Below are 12,351 nucleotides of genomic sequence, written 5' to 3' on the forward strand. Positions count from 1 at the left end.
AACAAAAGTAAGGAGGTTGGAGTTTCCACTGATTCATGGCAGACTCCTCAAAGGGTCGCTGGGCAGATGCTGACACTGGAGAAGAGTTTCAGCTCCACGAAGCTACAACTCAGTATCTGTGTCCCCCTAGGTCATTCACAATGTCAAGTGGGTCCAGGTAATGCAGTTAAGAGGGGACGAGAGAGAGGTGGGATTAAAAGAAAGACCAAAGACAGAAAAAGAAAAGAAAGAAAAGATCCTGGCTCAAGCTGACTGAGGCCCGGACATCACAGGAACTGGTGGTCGAGCTCCCTTCTAGACGAAGCCACCACCGCTTCCCAGGGGCCATTTCAAACCTGGGACTCGGGGCTCCTGAGATTCAGGACGCAGCTTGCCCTATAAAGGTACTGTCCCTCACTGGCAGTTAATGATTCTTTCAGTCACACTCCCAGCATTCTTATTCTATCCATCAGATATTTGCCTGCTTCTCAAAATTCAGATAAACTTAAAGGTGAGAACTAGTTTTTCTCCATTGCTCAAGTAAAGTTCCATTCAAGTGGCCTTGATAAAGAAATTTTTAAAACAGTGTTTAAATCCTAAATGCTCATCCATTTGGAAGTGGGCATTTACTTTCCAGAAATTAGAGATGAGAGTGATGAGGACGGCATGGCTAGCCCCATTCACTGCAGTGGAGAAGGTACCTGCCTCAAGGTGAGATGACAGACCTTTTTGATTGAAAAGAACTTACACACTCACCTACCACACAAGCTGAAGTCACCTCATTAAAGTCAGTCCTTAAGGATTTTCTGGAAGCACATACAGTTTCCATCAGATTGTGCACCTTGTGCAGCGTGCTGTCAGAATATGGAAGCTAGTAATGAGAATAATGGCGACCTTATATCCGAAACTTTCTATGGTCCAGTCCGTACTGTTCTAAGGGCTCTACGCTCACATAACACTAGCAACAATGTTATGAAGCAGAAGTTATTATTATCATCTCCATTTTATAGCAGAAAACTGAAGCACAAGGAGGTTATCTCGACCTACCAGAAAGAGAACTGAACTGGAAAAGACCAGAGTTTGAGTTATGACATTACTCTATCCAAGACAAAACTGTCCCTCTCACAGGATCCCATTTTCCACATCTTTAAAGTAAAGAATTTATGCAAAAAGTTTTTTATGTCTGTTCCAGCTTCATGATTCTATGAGGTCATCTGGAGAGAAGTGGGGAAAGGAAATGCTGAAAAGGCAGATGCGTATTGCTGAATACATACTTTAACTACATCATGGTTTCTCCAAGGACTGGCCTACAATGAAAGGATAGAAGGGAATGATAAAGGATGATACTCAACTTCCTGCCCTCCACCATACCTATGACTTTTCCTCATATTAGTGGGATTTTGATCAAGTCAGAGAAAAGCAAATTTTGAAAGAAAAAGAATAGTCTTTCACTTTAAGTAAGCTAATCAGAGAAGGAGAACCAAAAATAGTCTTTAAGAAAGTTTGTGAAACATGATTTTGTTTCATTTTAGAAAACTTAAAAAGTAAACACGTATGAGAAAGTTAATAAGGATATAACTTTTCTTTATTTTAGAGCCATAGTCGTTTTTGGAGCTGGAGGAACCTTAAAGATAATCTAATTTAGACATCTTCGAATTTCTTAAGCAACAGAATATTTTATTTCAAATTAACATCTTATAAGGGATTCTAATGCCTACCTCAGATTTTAAAAGTAAAGAAAGAGTTGCTCTGGTTGAATGAGGAAGTGGAGTACTTAGTTCTCAGGGTCAGAGTCCACCTCTGCCTTCTCCATATCCCATCTCTGAGTGACCAATGCTCCCACTTCACAGATGAGAACACTGAGGCCAAAGTACCACAAAACACCACAGGATTCCTTGCTTCTCATTCAGGGTTCTTTCTAAACTACACTAGGAAGAGTTTGCCTTCTCTCCGCCAACAAAATATTACTGCTTTTAGATACACCATGTTATTATGTTACTCAGATTTTATTTTCTCTTTATCTATCACAGACAGGGTATGCTTGTATGTTGTAGCAACATTACAAGCCACAATTTCTACTGGCATCCTGCTCAGAGGCAAGCAAAAAAAAAAAAAAAAAAAAAATTAGATACAAATCCACCCAGAAACAAAAGATCTAGGAAAACACAAAGCCACTCTCAACCTTGCTTTGGAGGTCAATTTCCATGGTGACTTCCTATCCCAGCTCTTTGAGTAAGACTTTTTAGAAAATCTTATATGGTGAAACATCATTAATTATACATAGACATGCATATATACATAAATATATTATATATAACATATATATACATACATACACACTCACATATATACATACTTATAATTGCCAATTTAAGGTAGTCTGCCAAATCAACCTACCTAAGGAGGAAAAAGACCTGTACTTGAAAAACTATAAGACACTAATGAAAGAAATTAAAGATGACACAAGCAGATGGAAAGATATACTGTGTTCTTGGTTTAGAAGAATCAGTATTGTTAAAATGACCACATTACCCAAGGCAATCTACAGATTCAATGCAATCCCTATCGAAATACCAATGGCATTTTTCACAGAAATAGAACAAATAATTTTAAAATTTGTATGGAAACACAAAAGTCCCTGAATAGCCAAAACAATCTTGAGAAAGAAGAACAGAGCTAGAGGAATCATGCTCCCTGACTTCACATAATACTACAAAGCCACAGTAATCAAAACAGTATGGTACTGGCACAAAAATAGACACAGAGATCAATGGAACAGGATAGAGAGCCCAGAAATAAACCCACGCACTAACGGTCAATTAATCTAAACAAAGGAGGCAAGAATATACAGTAGAGAAAAGACAGTCTCTTCAATAAGTGGTGCTGGGAAAACTGGACAGCTACATGTTAAAAAATGAAATTAGAACATTCTCTAACACCGTATACAAAAATAAACTCAAAATGGATTAAAGACCTAAATTTAAGATTGGATACTATAAAACTCTAGAGGAAAGCACAGGCAGAACACTCTTTGACATAAATCATAGAAATATTTTTTTGGATCCATCTCCTAAAATAAAGGGAAAAAAAGCAAAAATAAACAAATGGGACCTAATCAAACTTAAAAGCTTTTGCACAGCAAAGGAAACCACTGACAAAACGAAAAGACAACCTACTGAATGGGCGAAAATATTTGCAAATGATATGACCGATAAGAGATTAATATCCAACATATATAAACAGTTCATACAACTCAACATCAAAAAAACAAACAACCCGATTAAAAAATGGGCAGAAAAACTGAATTGGCATTTTTTCAAAGAGGAAATGCAGATGGCCAACAGGCACATGAAAAGATGCTCAACATCACTAGTCATCAGGGAAATTCACATCAAAACCACAATGAGATATCACCTCACACCTGTCAGAATGGCTATCATCAAAAAGAACACAAATAACAAATGTTGGCGAGGATGTGGAGAAAAGGGAATCTTTGTACACTGTTTGTGGGAATGTAAATTGGTGCAGCCACTGTGGAAAACATTTTGGAGATTTCTCGAAAAACTAACAATACAACTACCATATGACCCAGCAATTCTACTCCTCGCTATATATCAGAAAAAAAAAACAAAAACACTAATTCGAAAAGATACGTGCACGGGGACTTCCCTGGTGGTCCAGTGGTTAGGACTGCGCACTTCCACTGCAGGGGGTATGGGTTTGATCCTTGGTTAGGGAACTCAGACCCCACAAACTGCACAGCACGGCCAAAAAAAAAAGAAAGAGAAGATATGGGCACCCAATGTTCGTAACAGCATTATTTACAACTACCAAGGTATGAAGCAACCTAAGTGTCCATCAACAGATGAATGTCTAAAGATGTGATGTATATATAAACAATGGAATACTACTCAGCCATAAAAAAGAATGAAATTTTGCCATTTGCAGCAATATGGATGGACTTGGAGGGCACTATGCTAAGTGAAATAAGTCACACAGAGAAAGACAAATACTGTATGATCTCTCTTATACGTGGAATCTAAGAAAATACAACAAACTAGTGAATAAAACAAAAAAGAAGCAGACTCACAGATATAGAGAACAAACTAGTGGTTACCAGTGGGGAGAGGCAATAGAGGGATGGGGGAGGGGGAATGCAAACTATTGGGTGTAAGATAGGCTACAGAGATGTATTGTACAACACAGGGAATATAGCCAATATTTTGTAATAACTGTGAAGTGGAGTATAACCTTTAAAATTGTATAAAAAATAAAAACAAAAGAAATAAATAAAACCTTTGGTTCAAGAAAAAAAATAAAATAAAATAGTCCCCCAAATAGACAAAGAGTAACTTAGCCTAAGTACTATCAAACCTCTGCATAATCAGCATTAAGTATCAGAAGATCAGAAAGAAAGTGAACTCCCTGTACATGGCAGAGTTCAAGGAGAAGCTGCATGACTATCAGACAAGGGAGCAGGAATCAGGCTTCACAAGCATGAGAATGACCCCTCAGTTCCCTTTCATCGCTACAATGCCACGATTCAATAATAACCGCAATAAAAACAACCACTACCCTTACTGGCTATTGAGAACTACCCTGTGCCAAGCACCATGCTAAAAGCACATCACAGGTTGGTTCATTTTCACCCTCAACAAAACACTTCAGAAGAATTCATTTTGTCCATTTACAAGTAAAGACAGAAGCGGCTCCCAAAGGTCAGATCAATTTTGCAAAGATGTACTGCTAAAGTGGCAAAGCCAGGTTTTAAACCAAGACTAGAGTACAAAGTTCTTTTCCCTTTGTTATACCTCCTCCCTGCAGACACATAAAAAGACAAATTAAAAGGTATATAACAGAGAGGGTGGAGCTGCAGGAGCACAGATGAGGGGTCCTGAAAACTGCGGGGGAATTACAGCAGCTACGTAGTGGAGATAACATCTGAACTGGATCTTGAAGGTGGAAGGTGGGTGGAGGCAGGTGATTCTATAAAGAGGGAACTGTATGGGAGGATACACAGAAGCGTGAGAAGGGGTGGAGTGGCCAGCGATCCACAAACAATTTTGTGGCTTGACTATAAGTGCATGACTAAGAAGAACAGGAGAAAAATGCTGGCAGTGTCAGCCAGACCTGTGTGGTCATGGAAGAAGTTTGGGCTCTCTTCTGCAGATGATAGGGAGCTATGGGTGGCTCTAGGCAGAGGGAAGCATGGTCATATGTGGAGGGTACCTGCTGCCTGAATATGCATCATATACTGAGGTCAGCTCAGGGAACCTGCCTCAGGACTATGCAACAACCATGCGGCAAATGATAACCAGGGTTCCGTAAGAGGAATCCAACTACCAAATGCAAACAAGCTCCTCAGCTTACCAAGGAAGAGCTAGACAAAGAAAACAGACAAAATCAGAAAAAGCACAGCATTATCTCCCATGAACACCCATCTTCTAGCTACAAGATTATGACTGCTTGCTTTGACCTCCATGAAGCAAGCCAGTGTCCCTGATACATTTTTCATAATTTGGCAATGGCGTCATCTAGAGTCTTTTGATGGGAAACTTCTGGAGAGGCATTTAGGACATTGGAAGTAGCACCACCAGGCACAGCAGCCCCTCCTTCCTGCCCACACCAGATGTGAGCCAGCCCCCAGGACACACAGTCAACACAGGCTCTTCTCTCCCATGGGCTTTTCTTTCCAGCAAGGGGCCTCTTTGGTGACAGTCACACTGGTTTTCCCTTTGATGTCTTCTCTTTTTGGTTTCATAGTTTGGGGCAGATTCTATACTAGGAACTACCTCCACCAGGAAAAAAAAAAAGATGCAAAAAGAGACAGTGGACTGACGAAGCCCAGAGGACATATTCTCAGCCCCATGTGAAATGGGGCTCAAGTATCCAGAGTGTAGCCCAGCGAGGCAGGGAGAGGAGATGGGAGAGACAGGATGGAGTCCCAGCTCAGGGGTGGTCTGATGTAACCTGCATGTGATCCAGTTTTTGCCCCTATCTCTGGAAGGATCCTTCAGTTGCTCTGACAGGAGAAGTTCATGTAACCCTTCCAGTGGAGGTAAATACAGGAAAAGGAAAGGACTAGGAGTAGCACTGAATCGTCTGTGACCCAGAACAAGACCCTTCTCTTCTCTTCTCTGGCCATGGCTGGGTTGGGCTCAGTGACCTCTGGATCTTTTCCCAGCTCTCACATGCCCTGATTCAAAACCCACAGCCTGACCTGAGCTAACCAAGCTTTTCATTGACCCAAAAAAGCTGTAGGAAAACCTGGAGTCTAGCCCCTGGCTAGATTTGACTATAACAAACATGGCCTAGGTTGGCCAATCAGAGGCATCCACCTCCTATCTCTGATCAAAGTGATTGGTCCGAGAGCGACGTGTAACTAAAGCAGATCCAACACCAGTTCTTTATGGGAGATTTGATGTGGTCCCTGGGAAAGAGAGAGGGGGTCTATTTGTCTTTTCTTTGGGATAACAGAGAAAAGCAGACAGAAGAACTAAAAAGACAAAGAAAAAAATATGAAAGGGTCTTTCGAGCCCCTTGATCCTGCTATGCCTGAAGCCAGAACTACCCATGGACTTTTAAGTTATATGAACAAAATAAATATCTCCTCCACGCCCCCCCCATTTTTTTTTTTTTTCACTTAAACTAGCTTGAATCAAATTTCTGTCACTGACGACTAAGAGAATCCTAATTAATACAACTCTTCCCTTAGAGGACTACTGTAAGGAATTAAAAAAAAAAAACAACATGTATGATCAGTGCCTTAAACACTGAAGGCTCTCGTGAGACAGTAGTTCCTCCCCCATCTCATCTATCCAACAGCACATGAAGGAAGGAAAGATGGAAAACGGTACAGGAACCTTGGCGTGCAGAGCACCCAAGGTAAATATAAAGAGACTTTATTATCCTGATAAATAGACAGGTCAAAAATTGTGTTTCAATAATTTTTTGATAATGGCCTCTCAAAGCATTGCCATATTACACACATTAGCCCCTCCAAACAACCCTAGAGTGAATGAAACACATATTATTTTTATCCCCAGGTTAGAAAGGAAGTGGATGAGATCCGAGAGGTCTCTCGGTGCCCTCCGGATAGCCTACCCTCCAGCTAGTGGCAGGGAAACATGACAGCACAAGGCTTTCCTGACTCCTGGCCCCAGTGGCCACTCTGCCTCTCAGAAAAATTGCCAACCCAGCAAAATTAACTTGGTTGTACTAATGAAATTGAAAATTTTGTTCACATAAAACTGCTGATGCTACAGTCAGCCAAATTCTGACCCAAATGCACATAAATCAGCACGTTGTTCTTCTGTCACTGTAAAGCAAATTTGAATGTGGAAAACCTCAGTGCTGAAAGGGAACTTAGCTATCCCTTTACCTAAGCTCCAAATTCTGAGAGAAAAGGGCAGCCCCAGCAGGTTAGATAAATGCACAAGGCCCAGCGCTTGATTTTGGCAAAGCCAGGACCAAAAGCCATGTCCCCAGACCCCTGGCCCAAGTCTCCTTTATCTCTGAACTTCCTTCCCGGGTCTCAAGAACAGCTCCTGCTTCCACCTGAGGATTTGATTCAAGGGTTTGTTCACAGATAAGAAGAAGAAATGTCCACTAAAACCATAGGCCACTGGCAAAGGTTTCCTGAAGGAAAATAGAGGAAGAGAGACTCCAGGAAAGTGGAAATGTGTGTGGTGGCTCAGGTCATAACCAGGAGTGATGGGTGTAAGGGGGCCAGGAAAGGGACAGTGGAGAAAGGCTGGATCTGCAGACTGAGGTGGGCCTGAACTACCATAGGAAAGCATAGTCTTTTTATGCTCTTGCCGATAGGGAATCATTAAAATCTGTTGAGCAGGTGTGTAGCAGATGCAAAGTAGAATTGTGATCTAACAAGTATGATTTATAAAGAAAGATAAAAAGAAATTTTAAAAATTGATTTTGAACTGCCACCAGAAAAGATCTGCAGATGCTTGTCTCTGTATCTGGGGGGGTGGGGGGAGACAATCTCACAAATAAATGCTGGAAACTTTTAAATCCATTCATTCAACAAACCTTTTCTTAGTGCTTATTATGTGCCAGGCACTCTGTGATAGTAGGTATGCGGTGGTCAATAAAAAATCCAGTGCCTGCACCATGGAGCAACAGTCTAATTAGGGTAACAGATGCTAAACAGATTATAAAACAATAAATACATCAATATCAACTGTGAAAAGTGCTGAAAAGAAAATAAACAGAAACTGTTTTCTCCAGTATAGAAAACATTGGGGGTGGGACCTATTTATAAATAAGTTGGGCACTTCAGCCAACTATTGCTATGTAACAAACGACCCTCTAAGATTCAGTGGCTAAAATTTAGGACAACAGCAAAACCAGCTTTTATCTCTCATGATTCTGTGGATTGACCAGGCAGTTCTTCTGCTGGTCTTGTTTGGGGTCTCTCATGCAGTTGCAGTCCGATGTCTGTTGGGGCTAGAATAACCAATATGGTTTCACTCACATCTCTGGGGCCTTGGCAGGGACATCTCCCTCTCTCTCCCTCTCTCTCCCTCTCTCTCCCTCTCTCTCCCCCCTCTCCCTCCCCCACCTCCCTCTCTCTCCCTTCCCCCCCTCCCTCCCCTCTCCTCTGTCCACATGGTCTCCATGTGGTTTGCTGAGACTTCTTTATTTTTTTTTAATTTTTTTTAACATCTTTATTGGAGTATAATTGCTTTACAATGGTGTGTTAGTTTCTGCTTTATAACAAAGGGAATCAGCTTTACATATACATACATCCCCATATCTCCTCCCTCTTGCATCTCCCTCCCACCCTCCCTATCCCACCCCCCCATCCCACCCCTCTAGGTGGTCACAAAGCACCGAGCTGATCTCCCTGTGCTATGAGGCTGCTTCCCACTAGCTATCTATTTTACATTTGGTAGTATTTATAAGTCCATGCCACTCTCTCACTTTGTCCCAGCTTACCCTTCCCCCTCCCCATGTCCTCAAGTCCATTCTCTACATCTGCGTCTTTATTCCTGTCCTGCCCCTAGGTTCTTCATAACAATTTTTTCTTCTTAAATTCCATATATATGTGTTAGCATATGGTATTTGTTTTTCTCTTTCTGACTTACTTCACTCTGTATGACAGACTCTAGGTCCATCCACCTCACTACAAATAACTCAATTCATTTCTTTTTACGGCTGAGTAATATTCCATTGTATATATGTGCCACGTCTTCTTTATCCATTCATCTGTCGATGGACACTTAGGTTGCTTCCATGTCCTGGCTATTGTAAATAGAGCTGCAATGAACATTGTGGTACATGACTCTTTTTTTTTTTTTTAAATGATTTCTTTTTTTTTAATTAATTAATTTATTTATTTATGGCTGTGTTGGGTCTTTGTTTCTGTGCGAGGGCTTTCTCTAGTTGTGGCAAGTGGGGGCCACTCTTCATCGCAGTGCGCGGGCCTCTCACTATTGCGGCCTCTCTTGTTGCAGAGCACAGGCTCCAGACGCACAGGCTCAGAAATTGTGGCTCAGGGGCCTAGTTGCTCCGCGGCATGTGGGATCTTTCCCGACCAGGGCTCGAACCCGTGTCCCCTGCATTGGCAGGCAGACTCTCAACCACTGCGCCACCAGGGAAGCCCCCATGACTCTTTTTGAATTATGGTTTTCTCAGGGTTTATGCCCAGTAGTGGGATTGCTGGGTCATATGGTAGTTCTATTTTTAGTTTTTTAAGGAACCTCCATACTGTTTTCCATAGTGGCTGTATCAATTTGCATTCCCACCAACAGTGCAAGAGGGTTCCCTTTTCTCCACACCCTCTCCAGCATTTATTGTTTGTAGATTTTTTGATGATGGCCATGCTGAGACTTCTTTAGATGGCAAGTTCATTGCCAGAGCAAGCGTTCTAAGTGGGAGGAGGTAGAAGCGTCCATCATCTTAAAGGCCAGGCCCAGAACTGGCACAGCATCATTTCTGCTGCATTTGGCTGATTAAAACAACCACACAGACTAGCTCTGATTCAAGGGCAGGAGAAATAAACTCCACCTCCCAAGGCAGAGGGGAGGGTGGAAGTGACAGATTTTACAGCCATCTTTACTCCACCTAGGTGGTCAGGGATGGCCTCCGTGAGCAGGTGACATCTGAGCCAAGACCTGAAGGAGGTAAAGGAGTCATCCAGGTAATAAGCAGAAGAAAAGCATTTCCGACAAAAGGGAACAGCAAATGCAAAGATTCTGGGGCAGAAAGAAGCATTTGATGGGGTCAAGGAACTGGAAGGAGGCAAGTTAGTTGTGACTGGAGAGATGCGGCCAAGGGAAGACTGGCCTGGGATTAGGTGGAGGAAGCAGGTGGCTAGGGCCACAGCAGAGACTTGAGGGCAGATTTACAGACCAGCTTCCACTTGAAGTGCAATGGGAAATCATTAGGGATTACAAGAGCTGTGTGTTCATAAAGGATCACTCTGGTTGCTATGTGAAGAATGGCCGGAAAGGAGCAAGAATGTCCCCTGGCTTAATCAAAGATGCTAAATGATCTCCAGAAGTGACCTGAACTGAGGACAGACTCTAGACACATGAGCTCCAGCATCCAAAATCCACAGTGACAATACGGAACTAATTCGTCACTGATGATGAACTAATTTCCCTGTTGGTAGGGTTACTACAGGATTCACTAGACTACTCTCCTGGAGGACAGAGGTCACAACTGCCTTGTCCATCACTGTCCCTCGAGTGCATAACAGACCAAATGACAAATGACCAAATGGGCTTCTCAGAGAAGGACTGTAAAATTTATTTCATTATGGTCCACGATGATTCCTGCCATATAAACTACATTCAAAGAGCAAACCCCAGACATGGAAACAAATGAACCTTCAACAAGACCAGAAGCCAATGTGGGATTATCCAGGGACAGGCAATAAAGCATTGCCCAGGTTACATTTTGGTGCAAAAAATGTTAACTTTCAATTATCTGGCAGCTGTACCTCCAGAGAAGTGAAATGTTACTTTTCTGTGTGATTCAGCACACAAGGGGAATGAGGGATATTAACTACTCCTGACAGTATTTTCAAAATTGTCCTTGGGTACATCTAAATGGTCCATTCTAGTCCCTGTGATTCTCAGAAGTGAAAGGATTTTCAAGACCCAGGAGAGTTAAAGAACAACAGCACCATGAATGCCTTCCACCCACACACTTTTGACAGATTCAGTCTAATAAAAAAGACCCTGAAGGCACCTTGATTTGGCCCATAATCCTTCACACTTACAGACTGTCAGACCCATCAGAAGTTGATATATGCTTACATTTCTACTTCTAAGAAATAAACAGACTCCTATAAGCAGGGAGTGGGACTTGGTTTATGGAGAGGAATGGAAACTTATGGACACAGTTTAAAAGTAATTAGCACGCAAAACAAATTAGCAAAAGACTAAAAGTGCTAGATGCCTCCATTACCACCATGCAACCAGGGGGACCCTCACACATATGGTTATGTGACTTCCCCACAGCCTGGGCTAATGTAAATGAAGACATGAAAATTACTCTCCTCAATGGGATTGAGGAGGCACATGAGAATTTTAACTAAAGTGTTGAAAGGGAAGAGTGCTGAGTCCTTGAAAATACCTCCAATCAAGTCAATTAAGATCAATTGTAAGTCAATTAGAAGCCATTCTGCTTTCACTATGGGCAAACCAAACAGAGCCTTCTGAATCAATTAGTCTCTAAATAAGAAAGACTTCGTTTAATACTTCCCTTTCCCCACCCAAGCACAGAGAGCATTCGTGAAAATCAGTCCCCACCTCACCCATCCATACAACATAACAGAAGTGCCCTCTGCATCCTGTGCAGAAATCAGTCTCATCTGCCGTGGAGGTTGGAATTTTAATGATCAGAATTTTAATGTTCATAATAATTTCCCATATATGTACTCCAATTCCATAGTATATGATTCAATTCACCAGAAACCAACCATTTCTGCCAGATCAGTTCCACACAATTCCTCAAGATGCTACCATTGCCTGAGACTTGGGACCACTTTTCCTATTAATTTATTGCAGGACTTATCTGCCTGTGTGTGCCAGAGCCAGCTGGTCAGAGAGGAAATTTTAATGCATGACCTTTTCAAAACCTCTCCACCTCCCATAGCAAAGCCAAACTTGGTTAAGGGTTTATTGACAGAAGGCTGGTCATTTACTACTGGTAACCTCCGGAGTTTTATTTGATAACTGTGGCTTTTAGAAACAACGTTCCCATCAAAATGAAAATGTGTTTATGTCAGAATACTGGCAGGGAGACTTACACCATTCAATTTGATTATAAATTTTGATTAGAATTTCAGTGACAGCCTACCTTCCACGGTCACTATCTAGCCCTGGAGGCCACGACTAATAAATG

At 41.9% G+C, this 12,351-nt stretch overlaps 1 protein-coding gene across 6 annotated transcripts in view; it reads right to left on the reverse strand.

Moving 5' to 3' along the window:
* Positions 1-12,351, reverse strand: part of PDE1C (phosphodiesterase 1C) — a 525,463-nt gene that overhangs the window by 310,706 nt on the left and 202,406 nt on the right. The gene's annotated exons all lie outside the window — the stretch shown is intronic.

The sequence above is a fragment of the Eschrichtius robustus genome, chromosome 8 (genome assembly GCF_028021215.1).
Source record: "Eschrichtius robustus isolate mEscRob2 chromosome 8, mEscRob2.pri, whole genome shotgun sequence".
Classification (NCBI taxonomy): Eukaryota; Metazoa; Chordata; class Mammalia; order Artiodactyla; family Eschrichtiidae; genus Eschrichtius; species Eschrichtius robustus.